Source organism: Homalodisca vitripennis, chromosome X, assembly GCF_021130785.1.
Source record: "Homalodisca vitripennis isolate AUS2020 chromosome X, UT_GWSS_2.1, whole genome shotgun sequence".
Classification (NCBI taxonomy): Eukaryota; Metazoa; Arthropoda; class Insecta; order Hemiptera; family Cicadellidae; genus Homalodisca; species Homalodisca vitripennis.
The window spans coordinates 55,582,557-55,598,566 of NC_060215.1; the positions used below are offsets into that span (position 1 = coordinate 55,582,557).

Here is a 16,010-nt window from a genome sequence, read left to right on the forward strand (position 1 = left end):
AAAGAGGACGAAAATTGCAACCGGCGGTTAAGCGTGTCAAAAAAATACGAGTACTTGTGAAACATTCATACTTGGTAATTTTATTTTTTTGCATCACTCCCATTTTTACCTCCACCAAAACTAACGCGATTGACGATAATTCTTTGTTAGGAGGAATTCCTCTATTGATTTCATAAACAACGACACACATAACATTGTGTTTGTCTTGTAAACACAATAGTTCTGGGGAGGCCTCCCTGACTTACATGAATATCGGTTTCCTTCGTATCGGTTTTGAGACAAACCTTCCCGAACTATCTTTTGATGCATTTCACGCAATCTGAATATAAAGAGGTCTATTACAGATCCTTTATATCTTGAGTCCATATTAATAGTACGCGGTTACTGAGTATTCCTATTTACCAGAAGGATTATCACTGTGGTGGTCAAATATCGTTATATACCCAAAACACATAAGCTTTTCTATATTGGTGGAGATTGGTGAGAATTCTGAACAATATAAATACCATAAAGCCATCGCTATCACAACTATAACCATATGGATGCACTAATGGATGAAAAGGAGCCAGCAGGTCTCTTTGAAGCTTCCGATGGATCTGTACGTACGTGCAGTTTCAAGCCTGCTAAAGTTCTTGGTGGAGTATATACAAAAGGCTTCGTCCAATTTTATTAGTCATAAATGATGATGCTTCACAACAGTATCTACACTGAAATCATTTCCAGCTTGGGATAACGACTATGATTGTCAATAAATGGACTTAAACAGTATTACCAAAGTCTAGGCAAGCACTTAAATCATTTCATAACAAACAATTTTATTAAGAATAATATTTTGAATAGTAATAATTTTTGTAACATTTCCTTGTATTTTTCATTCTTGATACCTAACGTTTCGCTTCAACCACGAGTTTTTAAAGAGTTGAAAAAAAATAAACAATGCATATACTGTTATACTTTTATATTTGAATGCTACTTAGAAGTACTATTTATATATGAGGTCTGTACTCATCTCGTACTTTGGGTGTACTGGATTTAAAGCTAAAAGTTGTGTACCAAAAGTTACACGCATAAATTGGCAGTGAGAGCAGCGGCTAGCGTAACGGTTGATCCTCGGGCACGGGATGGTCGGTGCCAGCCAGCCAAGAGAGGGGGCAGCCAGAAGCTAGCCAGGCAGCACAAGCCAGTCTAGCAGTGCCAGTGGTCAGTGTCGGTTGCCAGGTCTCTGTGGTCAGTGCGTACTCTGCGGACCGGTCCACTGCCGTCTTTGGATTAATGAACAGTACTTTGCTGTGAGTAATACATTTACTTAATTACTATATTTATTTAGTACGACTATGAGTTTTAAAAGATGAGCCGCACTTTAGATGGTGCTTTTATTTTAATCTACGCATGTGATAGTGAAGCCGGCATTGTGCATCCAGGGAGTACTCCATGCTTTTGAATGTTTTCTTCCATTTGTTTATTAAGGCATAGTCAACTTCGTATTCTTGCAAATATAAAAATTGATCAGCAAAATCCGAACTCGGAGTTTTCATTAAAAAAAATTCATGAGACGATTTTGTTTACAGTAGAATATCCTTGTCAAACATATTTGCATTCAAATTCGTTGTATTTATAATTAAGTGTAATCAAATTTCGACATTCTTTCGATCACAGTAAATCAATAAATACGAAACGACATGTTGAAAAACAAACCTGATTTTGCACCCGCACCTGGTCTAAACACACTTTATAGTAATACATCGTTGCATATAACGAATTATTAAACACATATAGCCTATTATCTGTGTAACACAATTACACCAGTCTCCCATAATGTTCATATCTTTTTTAGGAAATATTTTTGGATAAAATAAAGATGAGGTGATCATTTTTTATGTCAATATATTTGTAACTTTAAAAAAATAACCACCTGCGTTACAACGTAAAAACTGTTGCAACAGTTGTGTTTCATTGAAACTAGATATGAAGTTTCAAGATTAAATCGTTATCTGAACACATTTAGGTAATGTACTTTCGGAAAAAAAACTCTACGTATTTTTATGAACCAAATCTGTAATTTGGATCAGCTTCGATCTCTATATGTATACACATGTGAAAATGTCCTTTGAAACTTCTCCCATTTATTGCAGACGATTAAACAAATTTAGCACAACGGGTTATGTACTACTTTTTTATGTTTCTTAGAGGCCATTCTTAAACTGTAAAAGCTCGATATCTCATAGCATTAAATTTAAATAATCTCCAGCCCAGTCTTAAAATGTTACGATAGTAAAAGAGAGCCGAATCGATATCCAAATATTATATAACGACATTCCAACAATATTATATTTTAATCGAAGTGAAATTCTGTATACAGCATTAGGATAATAACTGACAGCATTTACCATAACTGACGTCCGATGGTAAATGGAATTTCATTCTTTTCATTCAAAGAAACAGTTTAAATAATTGTAACGCAAATCAACAATTCCAAATATGTTCTCAAAATTGACAAAAAACTTTGCAGCACAACTTTTTCAGTGATCTGTGAAAGTGACATAGTCACTACAGAAGGGAGTCAACAAGTTCTCATGAAGTAATATATAATGTAAAGGTAGCTAGCTAGCTAACTGTTGTAGTCTCCATCAGCAACAACGGCTCGCCAAGCCAGCAGCAGTCAGTAGGCAGCTCGTGCTGATTCAGCTACCACTGTGGACACATCTAACTTCTTAACGTTTGGAATTATTTTACTTCCAAAAAATTGGTACTAGGGCACGGGTTTAAATTTGGGTTGCGTCGGTAATGTACAATTCTTCCTTCCTTTTCTGTTATCATTACTACTACACTGATATTTGCAAAATTACTCGATTAAATTAACCATAGCACAATGTTGGACATTTTCATTAATATTTTGTAACCGCTCAAAATGTGGCGTTAAGCATTATAATGTCCAAATTCTAGTTATTTTTAAGTTTAAACAAAAATTATGAATTAATATTAGGATTTTTTTTATTTTTCGATTCATACTACGCACGAATTCGTATGCAGTTGATCAAAAGGTTACGTTATTGGCTAAATATCAAAAAGGTGCTCATTTTCGAGTTAGAGATACGTTTACATACATGAATAACATGTCATCATTTTTAAGACATTTCAGACATAGTATTAAGAACAAGTTAATATATATTAATTCTTTACAATTTTATATATATATTAAAAGATTGATTTTTTTTTTTTCACTTTTTTCGAATTATAATTACTGCGCACGGGAAATATCTATAAAACATGGCATTTGTAATAAAATGTTAATTCCAATTGAAATATTAAAATGAAATTGAATAAAAAATGTCTTTAATAGAGGTGAAGTTAGGACTATAAAGTCCTCTACTACTAAAAATGTTTATATATGTTTACAATCGTGGTAGTGTGTTGAAAATAAACATATATTTTACTGTTAAATATGTTGCTAAAATTTTCAAAAATAAATGTACGTAACGTTAAGGCATGCAAAGTGAAGTTGCCTTCTGCAATAATATAGAAACCACTCTTCATAAATAACAAAGGTGCAACGATTCCAGCATCTTGGTAAAAAATGTCTAGTAAATATCGACACAGAGATTATTAACATAAATATCAATTTCAAAGTTTCTTTCGTAACAAAGAAAAGGAGACATTTCTTTCATATAATTACACTTGCATTTGTACAACGTTTGCAATAACGGATTTTTATAAAAGCCATAAAAAGAATAATTATAGATTATAGAGCTATAGAATAAATATTCCTACTTAATCTATTTTTAAAACTGTTACGGTTTCATTGTGGTGGTCATAATACTTTCCTTGTGTATGTTTATATTGACACTAGTAGTATCATTTTCCAAAATAATATGAACCCGTTCCAAGTGTAGATATACACATTTTTATAACATGAAACATACGGAATTTGTTTAAAGTTTGTAACTGACGATGGATTATTTGAAATATAGCAGAATTTCAAACACTTATATGACATCGTTATATGTTATAAAATTATAACACTACGTTTCTCGAGGATTGACATCTACCATCTTCTTCAGAGAAACATGCATATTCTTAAAGGCAAATTGTAATATTTATTTGCGTTATTATATAATGTTGGTATACTACATTTTACTATTGTTCTATTATAAAATATCAACAAAGGAGTGAAGTAAACAATGTGTTGAGCACTACCAACGTTAGCTAACCCGGAAACATATCTAAGGACATTTGCGGTTACAATTCATCTTTCGCGTCAGGATACGAGAATCTAATGTTTATACAATCTCTATCTGTAAAAATATTTGGATATTTAGTTCTCTTGTTTAAACTGCATATATTTTTTAGGTATATTTTAAGATTTGTACTGCTCCACTAAAACCTGGAATTTAAAACCATAGAAAGGTAACATTATCTGAAATTTGTCCTATCAGACAGAGGAGTAATCAGAGTTTGCTGAGGAGGAGTTTTTGGTCGAGATTTTTTTAAATGGAAATATAAGGATTCGCTCAGAAAATTTTAAGTTAATATGATAGTTAAATAAAAGATTAGTTAAAAGTAAACATACAAAAAAGATTATATTGTAACAACATGTTATTGAATTGTTTTACAGTGGTATAAATAGCACAAGTCAAATTCACGTCCTTTATAAACTGTAAGGTGTTGAAGATATATTCTGGTTGCCATAACTCTTATTAATATTAATATTATTCTTGTCTTTGTGGCGACTTAGTTTACTACATTATTTTTGAATTTGGTTACGACAACATGCGTAAAGTAGTTAATGGTTATCCATCCCAAACTACCGAGCTAGTTAAAAATTGTACCAGTTCATTGGAACCGGAAATTCGGTTGTTGCACAGACTGTAAGGCTACTGTTGAGTTTAAACTCTTTTTGATTAACTGAAAAAACCAAATTGGGGAAATCATAATTAAGATGTTGTTGTTTACCAACATCTTTGTATTTTTTTACAAGAAACCGTGTAAGAATAGATGATAAAAATATAATATAAAATATAAAATAAATAAATAAATATAAGAAACCGTGTAAGAATAGATTATAAAAATATAATATAAAATATAAATATAAATAAATAAATATAAGAAACCGTGTAAGAATAGATGATAAAAATATAATATAAATATAAAACTACATTTTCTACCAAAATATAATATAATCAATTAAAAATTAACGAATATCGCTTCATATCACTTTGCTGACAACAATTAACTACAGTTTTAATTTCTTGCTTGGCTTATGATTGTAATGATAAATTTCTATTTATATTTCAGCCTCCACTTCATTTAAATGTCTCATTTATCTCAATGAAACAGTTTTTAATTTGCGAATACATTTTAAACCCAACATATAAAATGAAGTTTATATCGAGTAAAACCCAACATCGTTATATGATAGTTACATCTACTGATTTATTTTAATTTTTATTATCAAGGTAACTCAAGATCTTAAAAATGGTACTCTTATTTTATATACTCATCCACATTTTTTAATTTTGAACCACATTATACACTATTCATTCAAACAATTTTAAATAAAATTATTATTCATGGTAAGCTATACAAAAACCATTAAATCTTTTTTGTACTACGTATTATCTTATATTGCATTAGATACATCATTGTGTAACTAATATGGTCAAAATTATTATTTATTGTGGGCAGTGTATTTTGACCTAATAGCGAGCTGTTATCATTCTGCAGCACACACTGAGAAGGCCACTGCTTCTAAACTTATTTATTATAAACGAAAAACCCATTCACACATTTCCCAAATTAAAAAAACTAATTTTTAGATAAATTATAAAAAATAATATATTGTGTGAGCTGCTTGAACAGATAATTACAATTAATGAATTTTTCTCAAAACACTGCTGGTTTTAGTGCTAGCATGTTCTATTAGTTATTTAACAAATTATTTTAGTAAGTTTTTAATTAATTGCTAAAACGATCAAAACATTATAATAACAATATTAACAATATATTAACAGTTCATAAACATGTACGTATGTAGTTACAAAGAGAGAGCCAGCAACAAAAACTATTCACAAACTTTGAAAACATTATAATTCTAAAAAAGAAAAAAAAATAAATATTTGTATTATAAATCAACAAACCAATAGCATTAACAATGTATCATATATGCATATATAACCGTATGTCCGTGGATATGATGTATATGTAAAAAGAGATACAATCCACTCAGGACAGTTCACATAAATGACATAAACTCCCGTCTAAAAGATATTCCAAATGTCTCAAACATAAATAAAACATATTGAAACTTCTAAAGAAAACTCAGAGAATTAAGTTCCTTCTAAACTGAATGTATACATATTGTATCATGTAAATTTATTTTAAAACACATTTATTTTATGTTTCCATCAAAACCCAGCTATTATTTTAACTTCCACAACATTCCATTTTGTACCAAATTCAATACAAATAACTTCTGATTTTCTGACTTGTTTATATTTTGTTGAAGAGCTTTTCCAAGCCATAAAATTGAAATTTAACAAACATTTTTCGATAATTTTATAAAAGGAGGGAAGGCCTTTTAAGCCTTACTCTGTCCGTTCTCATGGGCCACTGGGCTGTGCGAGGATCTCATCAAACAGAACAAGAATGCGAGTTGATATAGTACAAGGTCGATGGTCCTGATGTTCTATGGTTACTGATAGGCTTCTAATCTGCGCTATCTCTAGCACAGATCCAAAATCCGATGTACGCCTCCGTGTAGCCCGCAATGACTCAGTGTGAAGTTCCGCCAACATGAAGCCGAACCTAGACAACTCGGCCAGCGGCTCTCCTAAAACAGATGAATCCGAGATAAAGCTATCTCCAAACATAGTTTTTACTACGGACACTGTAAACCGAAAGTGCATTTTACTGTTAGAGATATTTTAAGGTGCATTTTACTATAAATGGTCATGATGAATGCAAACACATTTTATGCATTGTTGTTTTACATATCAGTTCGGCTGCTGACCTAATTCGATGTATTATCTAACTCAGGAAAAGAAGCTGAGGAACTGCACTTACTAAAAGAACCTTTGCGCTGCTTCCGGAGTGACAGGATATTTTAGATGAATAATGTTGAGAGTAGGGGCCGCCTCTTGTTGAGATCTATTAGGAAGAATTTTGTCCATTAATCTGTCATTAGTTCTTGGAAGAAGGGGAGGCCAGCTCTGTACCAGCCTCTCTGGTCAAAGCAGGGATGGATGGCACGTCTGTATGTCCAGGCTAGTTACGAAACTACCACATCCTACAGTCACCCCCCTGCAGTAGACTAGACCTATCAATCTACCCTTGCACTCGACTTATCTCGACATTTGCGGTTAGAGATGTGCTGCTCTTGGACATCCATAGGGTTTCCCAGATAAAAGTGACACATCGGTCTTTGCTGTAACTACTGTAGGCTCAACTGGAAGGTATAAAGCAGCCAGAAGTGAACCCTCCTGGGGTATCTGTATATCTAAAATAATTATAACTTCAAACTAATTGGATGTGATCATGAATAAAATCAACTAATGTAACGATTATACATGTTAGATCCGGCCGTCAGTTGCTATTTAGATATTTATTCGATAATCCAAACTGAGGCTATAGTAACAACATAGATCCACTCACAATGTTTATTATTATTAAAGATATATATATACATATATATATATATATATATATATATATATATATATATATATATATATATATATATATATATATATTATTATCAACCCTAGAATTTTGGACTCCCACGAAATTCGAACCCGGGACCTCTGCACCGAATGTTCAGAGGCAAGCCACTACAAAACTTAGGAGCTTGTTTAAAGTTTCAATAATATGACGTTTGAACCAGTATGGTCCGGTATATTATGGGTTGACGACCGCCCATAATAAACACATAGTACACCACGTGGTCTCATTAATATTTATCACTTATGTGAAATATGAATGCCTCACGTCGCTCTATTACAAAATATATTTCTCTTAGTGCTAGAACAACGTTTTCGCACAAAACCTTCAAATAGCAAAGCTTTAAAATGCAGTTTTTTGTGAGTTAAAATAAAATCTAATGATTTATTGTTATTGTTAAAATTTCAATACTTTATAATTATATTCTATATACTTTTTAAGAATACCACATCCAGGTTGACAATCGTGCATTCCGACCTTCAGTTTCTTATGGATAGAATCCTATGGAATAAATAGTGATTAAGTATTACAAAATCAACCCATTAAATAACTTTTGTATGGGTGCAAAACACAAGTGAAAAGCCCCTTTTCACATCTCCATTACTAGAAAACAGGAGCATCAGACATACAGTTCAATACTATTTCCAAAGGTAATAGTAAATAAAAAAAAAATAACGTAGAACATATACGTGCGTATGTACTGGATTTGTAAAACAGTGTTTATAAAGCGTATCTTTTAATATTATTTAATTCCTTACCAAAATTGACGAGACTAGATCCGATTTCAATGAAAAAGTTTTTTATTTGTTAGCTAATTGTTTATTAATTACTCTACAATGTTTAAAACCTCCAGAATAGTTTTATTTTGAAACGTAACCAAAATTTGCCAATCAATTTTTAACAGGTTCATTGCTATGGACCTACATAACTTTTATCTTACCCTCTGTAACTTTATTGTCTGAGCGTCTCCTAGCAGTAGTGTATTAAATTAGTACAATAGTTACTACTAGGTAATGGTTATTTACTTCCAACGTGCTGTGGACGTTAAATCCTCTCTTTGGAATTTTTTGAATAATTAACTCCTTCAATTTAAAAGCTCCATATGTGTAATGCCGTACCTTGTTAAGGGGGGCCATTTACCCATAAAAAATGATTTTTTTTTTTCAAAATTTTTTTTCTGTTTTTATTTCTTAAACATTCTGGAAGACATGTTTTGACATTTAAATAAGTTTTTATTGACTAAATCATGGTTTTTTTGTGTGGTTTTGTACATGCATACCACTGCCTGACTCCCATTTTTTTCGCCTGCATGCAGAAACCTTCATTATGCTACACCCAAATACAACTATCCAACAAAATTATTATTATTATACAATTATTATATAATTATTATATAATTATACAATATAACAGTGGTTGTTTCTCAGAGTTTTTTGATTTGTTAGGTTGGCAATACCAGCCAGAAACAATCTGATTTTTTGTACTGGCAAGCAGAAAGCCAGCTGTTTGTGTTTTGTTTACTTCTCTAGCCTTGTTTTGTTGTGGTCAGTAAACACAGTGTGTTAATTTTTGAAGTTTGCTTTTATTTTCAGTAGAAAAGCACAAACTATAAATAGTGAATTGATATTAGTTTTATATGTTAGTGGAAGTGTTTTGAAGGACGGTGCTGTCTTCTTTGATTTGTTTTGAAGGTAGACAGATTTGTTTTGAAGAATTTTGGTGGTGAGCTTATGAATTTTTGTATTGTTAGTGAAAAATGGCACCGATAAAACATTCTACTATTCAGAAAAGTGCTAGAACTAAGAGTAACAAAAAACTAAAAGCTGCTTTAGCAGCCAGTAAAAGATGGGGGCAAGTGGAAAAAACTTATAGGCCTACCACATCCTGTGATGATTCTAACCCTGTTCCCAGTACTTCTAAAAACATCTGAGAATAAGAGTGATTTAATTAGGTCTACAAAATCATTAGGCCTACCTACTATTAGAGTAAATGATATAAACACAGCTTTTACTAGGCGTAACTCGGAAGTTAGCTGCGAGGAGAACACAAGCCTTCACGGCAGTACGCATAACACACCGGAGTACGCAGTGGTTGACATTAGGTGTTTGAAGCCTCTTGTTACTAGCCTAGCTTGCCCTCTATGCTTTCAACAAAAAAATTTAGTTTTGAAGACATCAGACCAACGTGGGTTTGCAATAAAACTTACGATTTCATGTAGTACTTGCGAAGAATTAAAAGCTTCTTCTTTTACTTCTGATACAATTGATGAATCTAACAACTTTGATGTAAACCGTAGAGTTGTGAAAAAGTTTTACAGCATTAGGAAAAGGTTATGCTGCTGTAGAGCAGTTTTGTATGATTATGAACATGCCCTATTTTGAGTAGCAAAACATTTCACAAGCATGCTTCAGTTGTAGCAAATACTGCCATTGATGTCAGTCAAAGTAATCTTGAAATGGCTCGAAAAAGAGTGCGTGAAGTATACAAAGAAATGGATTGTACTGTAACTGACGATTCTGTCATTGATCTCGGTGTAAGCTACGATGGATCGTGGCACAAGAGAGGGCCATACATCCAATTATGGCATTGGATGTGTGATAGAGCTACAAACTGGCCTAGTCGTAGACTATTGCGTACTGTCAAAGTATTGTCAGGTGTGTGAAATTACTAAGACAGAGTTAGGTGAAGATTCTCCAGAATATAATATTTGGTTTAGTGGACATAAAGACTTGTGCTACAAAAAACTATGATGGGTCATCCCCAGCAATGGAAAACAAAAGCTGCGGAAATCCTTTGGCAGAGATCTTTGACCTATAACTTTCGTTATGTCACTATTTTGTCGGACGGTGATTCTTCTGTATTTGGTCACCTCCAGAGCCTTCATATTTTATGGAAATGAGTTAGTCCTAACAAAAGAAGAATGTGTTAACCACGTTGCCAAACGCCTTGGGACTGGGCTTCGCAATATTATTAAGACATGTCGTGCTAAAGGTATAACCCTTGGTGGCAAAGGCTACGGAATGCTCAAGGAAACAACAATTATAAAACTGACAAAATATTACAAGAATAGCATCCTTAGGAATAAAGATGACATTTCTAAAATGAAAAGTGACATACTTGCCACTTTACATCATTGTACATCCACAGATGAAGCGCCTCGCCACTCAAAATTGTCCTGATGGAGAAAAGAGCTGGTGTTTTTACAAAAGGGCGCAAGCTACAAACGTTACACCTGGTCCGCATAAGGACAACTTGGGTACTGCCATCACGCCACAGGTTCTCAGACACATCTTTCCTGTTTACCAAAGGTTAGTGGCAAAGGATTTGTTGGAAAGATGTGTAAAAGGAAGGACCCAAAATGCAAATGAGAATTTGCATGGTACCATATGGAAAAAGTGTCCTAAAACAAGAAACGTTTCGAAAAAAGACTCTTGAGGGCGCAGTAGCTGAGGCTGTTTCACAGTTTTAATTTTGGAAACTCTGTATTTTCATTGAGCATGAGTGCTGCTGGAGTCTCTCCTGGAAGGTTCAGTGGTAGAATAATAAATATCAGAGACAAAAAGAGAGTTACTAGCACTGTGCGCAAGAACAATCTGCATTAACAAGAGATATCGAAGGAATTTGAAGCTGAAGAAGCAGAGACTAGAAGACAAAGAAGAAGAAGAAAGAAGGGCCTACTTATGGAGCAGGGAACTTCTAGGAACTTATATCCTTATAAGTAAGTGTTTAAACTAAATAAAATGTAAGAATTGTGTCAAGCTTTTGTTTTTTGGACTTTTCCGAAAGTTTTAAATTTCTGTGTTTTGCGTCGCAGGAAAACACTCTAACTTTTTTATTTGTTAATATATCAACTTGAAATTTTTTATGTACTCTCCTAGATACTTTATCTACACACTGTAGCATGGAAATTACAAAAATACTACAAATAACCCCACAAAAAAAATTTTTTTTTGAAAATTTTTTTTTAAAAACCTAACTTTTTGAGGAAAAAAAATTTTTTTATGGTAATAAATAACTGAATTTATTAAAACCCATGCTACAGTGTGTAGGTATTTGCTTACCCTACAATTAAAAAAAAAGAAATACTTAATTATATATAATACTAATAAAACTAGAGTGTTTTCCCGTGTGAAAACAAAAAAAAAAACTGCTCTCCCCCCCCCTAAGGCAATGGGTGGGGGGAAAGAAAGTTTTTTCATTGAAATTTTTTTACAAAACTAACCAGGTTATAATAAAATAGTCAAATTAAAAAAAAATTATAATTAAAAAACTTTTGGTTTTGGGTAAATGGCCCCCCTTAACATTGGCAAAGTTGAATGCTAGTCCAGAAAAGTAACCCGGCACAAGAACTACACATTTTAGTGCGGGAGGAACTTCAGAACCAGGATTTTGTTGAAGGGTAACTGCAATCTACCGTTGACCACCAGCATCTGTATTTAAACTAAGAAATGGACATTGCATAATAAAAGTGCTATTAAACTAAAAAGACTAAAAACATAGTACAGCATAGTGATACATAGTACAGCAATTCTCTTAAAACTAATGTTTTACACACTATTATTTGGGATTGTGATTAATATCGTATAGTTGTAACTACTGTAGTTGATAAAACAATCTGCGTGTTGAATTTGCAGTATTTGTTTGCAATCAATGAATAAAATGTCCAAGTCAAACGAGCCATCTTGCCGCGCCTGGCTTGTCATAAAAATATAAATAGCGGCGGAAGTGTTAGTCAAAATTTTCATAATAACGTGATATACTATATAGAAACATTTACGTAGGAGACGACTGTTCCCAAAATTCCCTAAACTCTGTGATAGTAACACCTATATGTGATAAGTAACAGTTTTTCACACCTGTTAAACCCAAATATGAATGTTACGAGCACCATTGTATTCATCATTGTAAGCAAACGTTTTAAATTTTCAAACCATAGCTTCGTGATCGTTTACGAAGAGTGTTGAGTTCACGAGAGTAGTGATCACGATTTTTTACCAGTTCTCCCAATTGGTTATGAAATCATACAAAACGCAGCCGGCAAAAGTGTAACACACATGGGTCCATATTGTTGTTTTTTGTGTTTTTATACGATCTAAAGTATATTGGTATTTCACGAATCTCCATGGTTAAATTATGATATTTAAAAACTCGTTTCTTATAAAATACTCGTGCTTTACTACGCTGATATGCATAAATGTAAGATTTGTACACAAATAAACATTTAAACCTAATTGTTTGAAGATTTCAAAGCTTTTCCATTATCAGTACAGTACAGCTTCTTGCAAATAGTCATAAAACATCATTTTTTCATAATTTAATGACCACAATTGTAAAGTTATTTAAATGCTGTTGCCGATTGAGACATTTTTCAATCAACTAGTACTAATCATAAAAATGGGCTTGAACTATTTTATTCTGCTACACTGGAATATAAACATTTCTATACTTGGGTCTCGATTGTTTAGTTCACGAGAGTGATATTGCCGTTTTCTACGAGTTCATGGGGACCAATGGCTCATGAAACCAACCCTAATGATAATTTTAATATTTTAAAAATCATTCTGAATGTGATAAAAATTTTTATTTTTGTATAGTTTGTTGCGAAATGTTCAAACCGTTTCTGCTAGCACCCCATCTGTAACATGAACAATCGTGATTTGTAATGAGTACAACGTTTCATGTAATCCCTTCTATAGTTTCGGAGCTTTCAGGTATTTGTCTGTTACCTTCAAAACTTATATTATTCTAACGATTATAAGTATAATACTGGTCATATTAGACTATGTGCTGTTGGAACGAGCAAGACAAATGTTTTTTTTAATACGGTTTTAATCTTCATTATGATTAAAATAAACCAATTTCAGTCATAGAATATTCTAGTTAATACATTAGGATACACTAGTTTTCTAGTTTTATGAATACTTTCAATGGCTTCAATAAGTCTTTTCGTTTTAACGTACAATATTTAGATAGCATATGTAAGTGACAACGTAATACACCAAGTTCGCTCGTAAGTAAAACATACTACAAGCTGTCACTATAAGTATCAGGGAGTCACATGAAGATTTATTATGTCACTACCGTGATATTTACAACTACATTATGACGTCTTCATTTATTCACTTTAGAACCCATGTGGACATTTATTGCTGATTTTATGGAACCAATTAAGTGACTACAACAGTCGTAAAGATTTAAACGAGTCCGTACGTGTCTAACAGTTAATTGGATGATTTATCGAATGACTACGCGAATTACTGTCTTTCAGCGAACAATAACATCGATAAAATTAATTACTAACCCTCTTATCTCAAAAAGCTACCATTTCATTCTTAAGACGTGTTGCAACAAAACCTTTTAGTGGAATTAGTCATAAAGTGTTATCTAGAGCAATAATTTTTGAAACGATCAGTTAATTAATAGTTTGAATTCTCTGGATTCACGAACTGACTTGTGCTTTTAGGTTCTCGCGAATGTACGTCAGTCCGTGGAAATGAGCATGTTGATAAATTTTCGTTACACGTGTACATGCCATAAAACGTCTTTTGGGCGTAAGTAAATAAATTAAACGTAAGGAGTAAAATTTTAATTTATTTTTAAGGCGCCGCAATGAATACATTATGATGGAAGCACAATGACAAAAATAAAACACTGAATTTAGTAGCACAAATAATGTACTCGTATGTTGTTCTGGATCCAGCTAGATCCTGCCCAAAGGCGTGTCACCTCCCAATTTGGTTGTTTGATAAAATCTATGGAGCGTAAAAACTTTCCTGGAGCCTAAACAACAAAAAAATGAGACGATCGCGACCACCCCGTTTGAGGTCTACATGTTACTGAACGTCATGCAACTAGAGCATAATAACCTACCTCAATCGAGTAAAATATAATGTAATGTTGTTCATAAACTCCTACAACCTCCAATTATTTTCTTTTTGGTTGATATTTGTTCACGATTTCTACAACTCAATTGAAATTACTATAAAAGACAAAATAATATATTTGAAAGAGTTTTAATACGTTACATAATCTATTTTATATAATTGTAGGGTTTATAATTTTGATGCAATTCTAGGCCAGTGTCCATGGATATGAGTTTGAATTTGAAATTAGTCAATTTAATAAATGTTTTGTAGGTGTTCTTTGCTTTCTGTTATACAGAATATGTAAAGATAAAATATGAAGCTTGTTACCTTTTTGTTTTCTAATTGAGTTTGGGTATAATATGGTGTTAATAAACCATGATACGTTTTTCAGCTCAAGTGTAAATTAACAGTGTCAAAAGTGAAGTGCATCCTTGCAAACTTGAACATGACTTGAATGGAACAGAAAGGTCCTGTACTCTGGCCAGCTAGATCTATTGACGTTAAGACGTGGTTTTACATTTAAGTAATTGCTCTATTTGAAAGATAATATCAAATATTAGTACAAAACAATAACAATTTCTAACTAACAAATATTTAGTTTAAAAGGATTCCTCACTAAATCGAGTCTAATAATTTGTTTAAAATAATTTTAATTCTGTAAAATACAGAGAAGCTTTATACAGAGTGTCCCATGTTCAAATTCAAAACTTTCAAATGCAAACAAATGTTATGTTTTTCATAATTTTAAAGGTATTTGCATCCCAAGCATTTGGTGAATACATTTTTACTATCTCTATTCCTTTCAAAATGGTTGTCTAAAGTGTACAGAAAACAGTGCATTTTTGTTTTTTATAGCCACTCCTGTAGTATGAACCCACACTAAAATAAAATTGTGTTCTGATACTTTATGACACGCGCTTCCAAATTATGTAATGCAAGGTTGAATTTTTCAAAGTTTTCTAAAACTGTAAAGTACCCATAAGCCAACACTTTTTAATGGTAAGGGGGTGTTTTCTACACATCAAATTAATGGCGGTACAAAAATGAATAACTTGCATATGAAAGAATTATTTTCTATCACTAACAATCACCAAATGGGTACTAAGTGGAAGTTTAGATTGTCTCTTTACAAGCCATTAATTCAGAAGAAAAAAAATTAAAAACGTTTATTCGGTACGATAATAAATATCACTTCAACAATGAATGCCCCATCCTGGCAGTAATTTTAGCGTACACAACATGGGCACACAACAGTACTCAGCTACGCCTGGAAAACAGCGGCATGCACTTCGAGCGTCAATTTATATACATTCTGTATATCTCAGAGGAGGTGCTAAATCAAGGCATGTACACAGCCCCTACACTGATTTATCACTCCCTTGCGTGACGTCAAATTGACGGCACGAGCGATGGGGTGCTATGTCATTCAGC

The 16,010-nt window shown here is 32.6% G+C and overlaps 1 protein-coding gene across 1 annotated transcript in view; it reads left to right on the forward strand.

Annotated features, from left to right (window-relative positions):
• The first annotated feature begins 1,193 nt into the window (after positions 1 to 1,193).
• Positions 1,194 to 16,010, forward strand: part of LOC124369007 (bestrophin-2-like) — a 40,338-nt gene continuing 25,521 nt past the window's right edge. The window contains exon 1 of the mRNA XM_046826613.1: positions 1,194 to 1,289. The gene's annotated coding sequence lies outside the window, so the exon portion shown is untranslated. The remainder of the gene's footprint in view (positions 1,290 to 16,010) is intronic.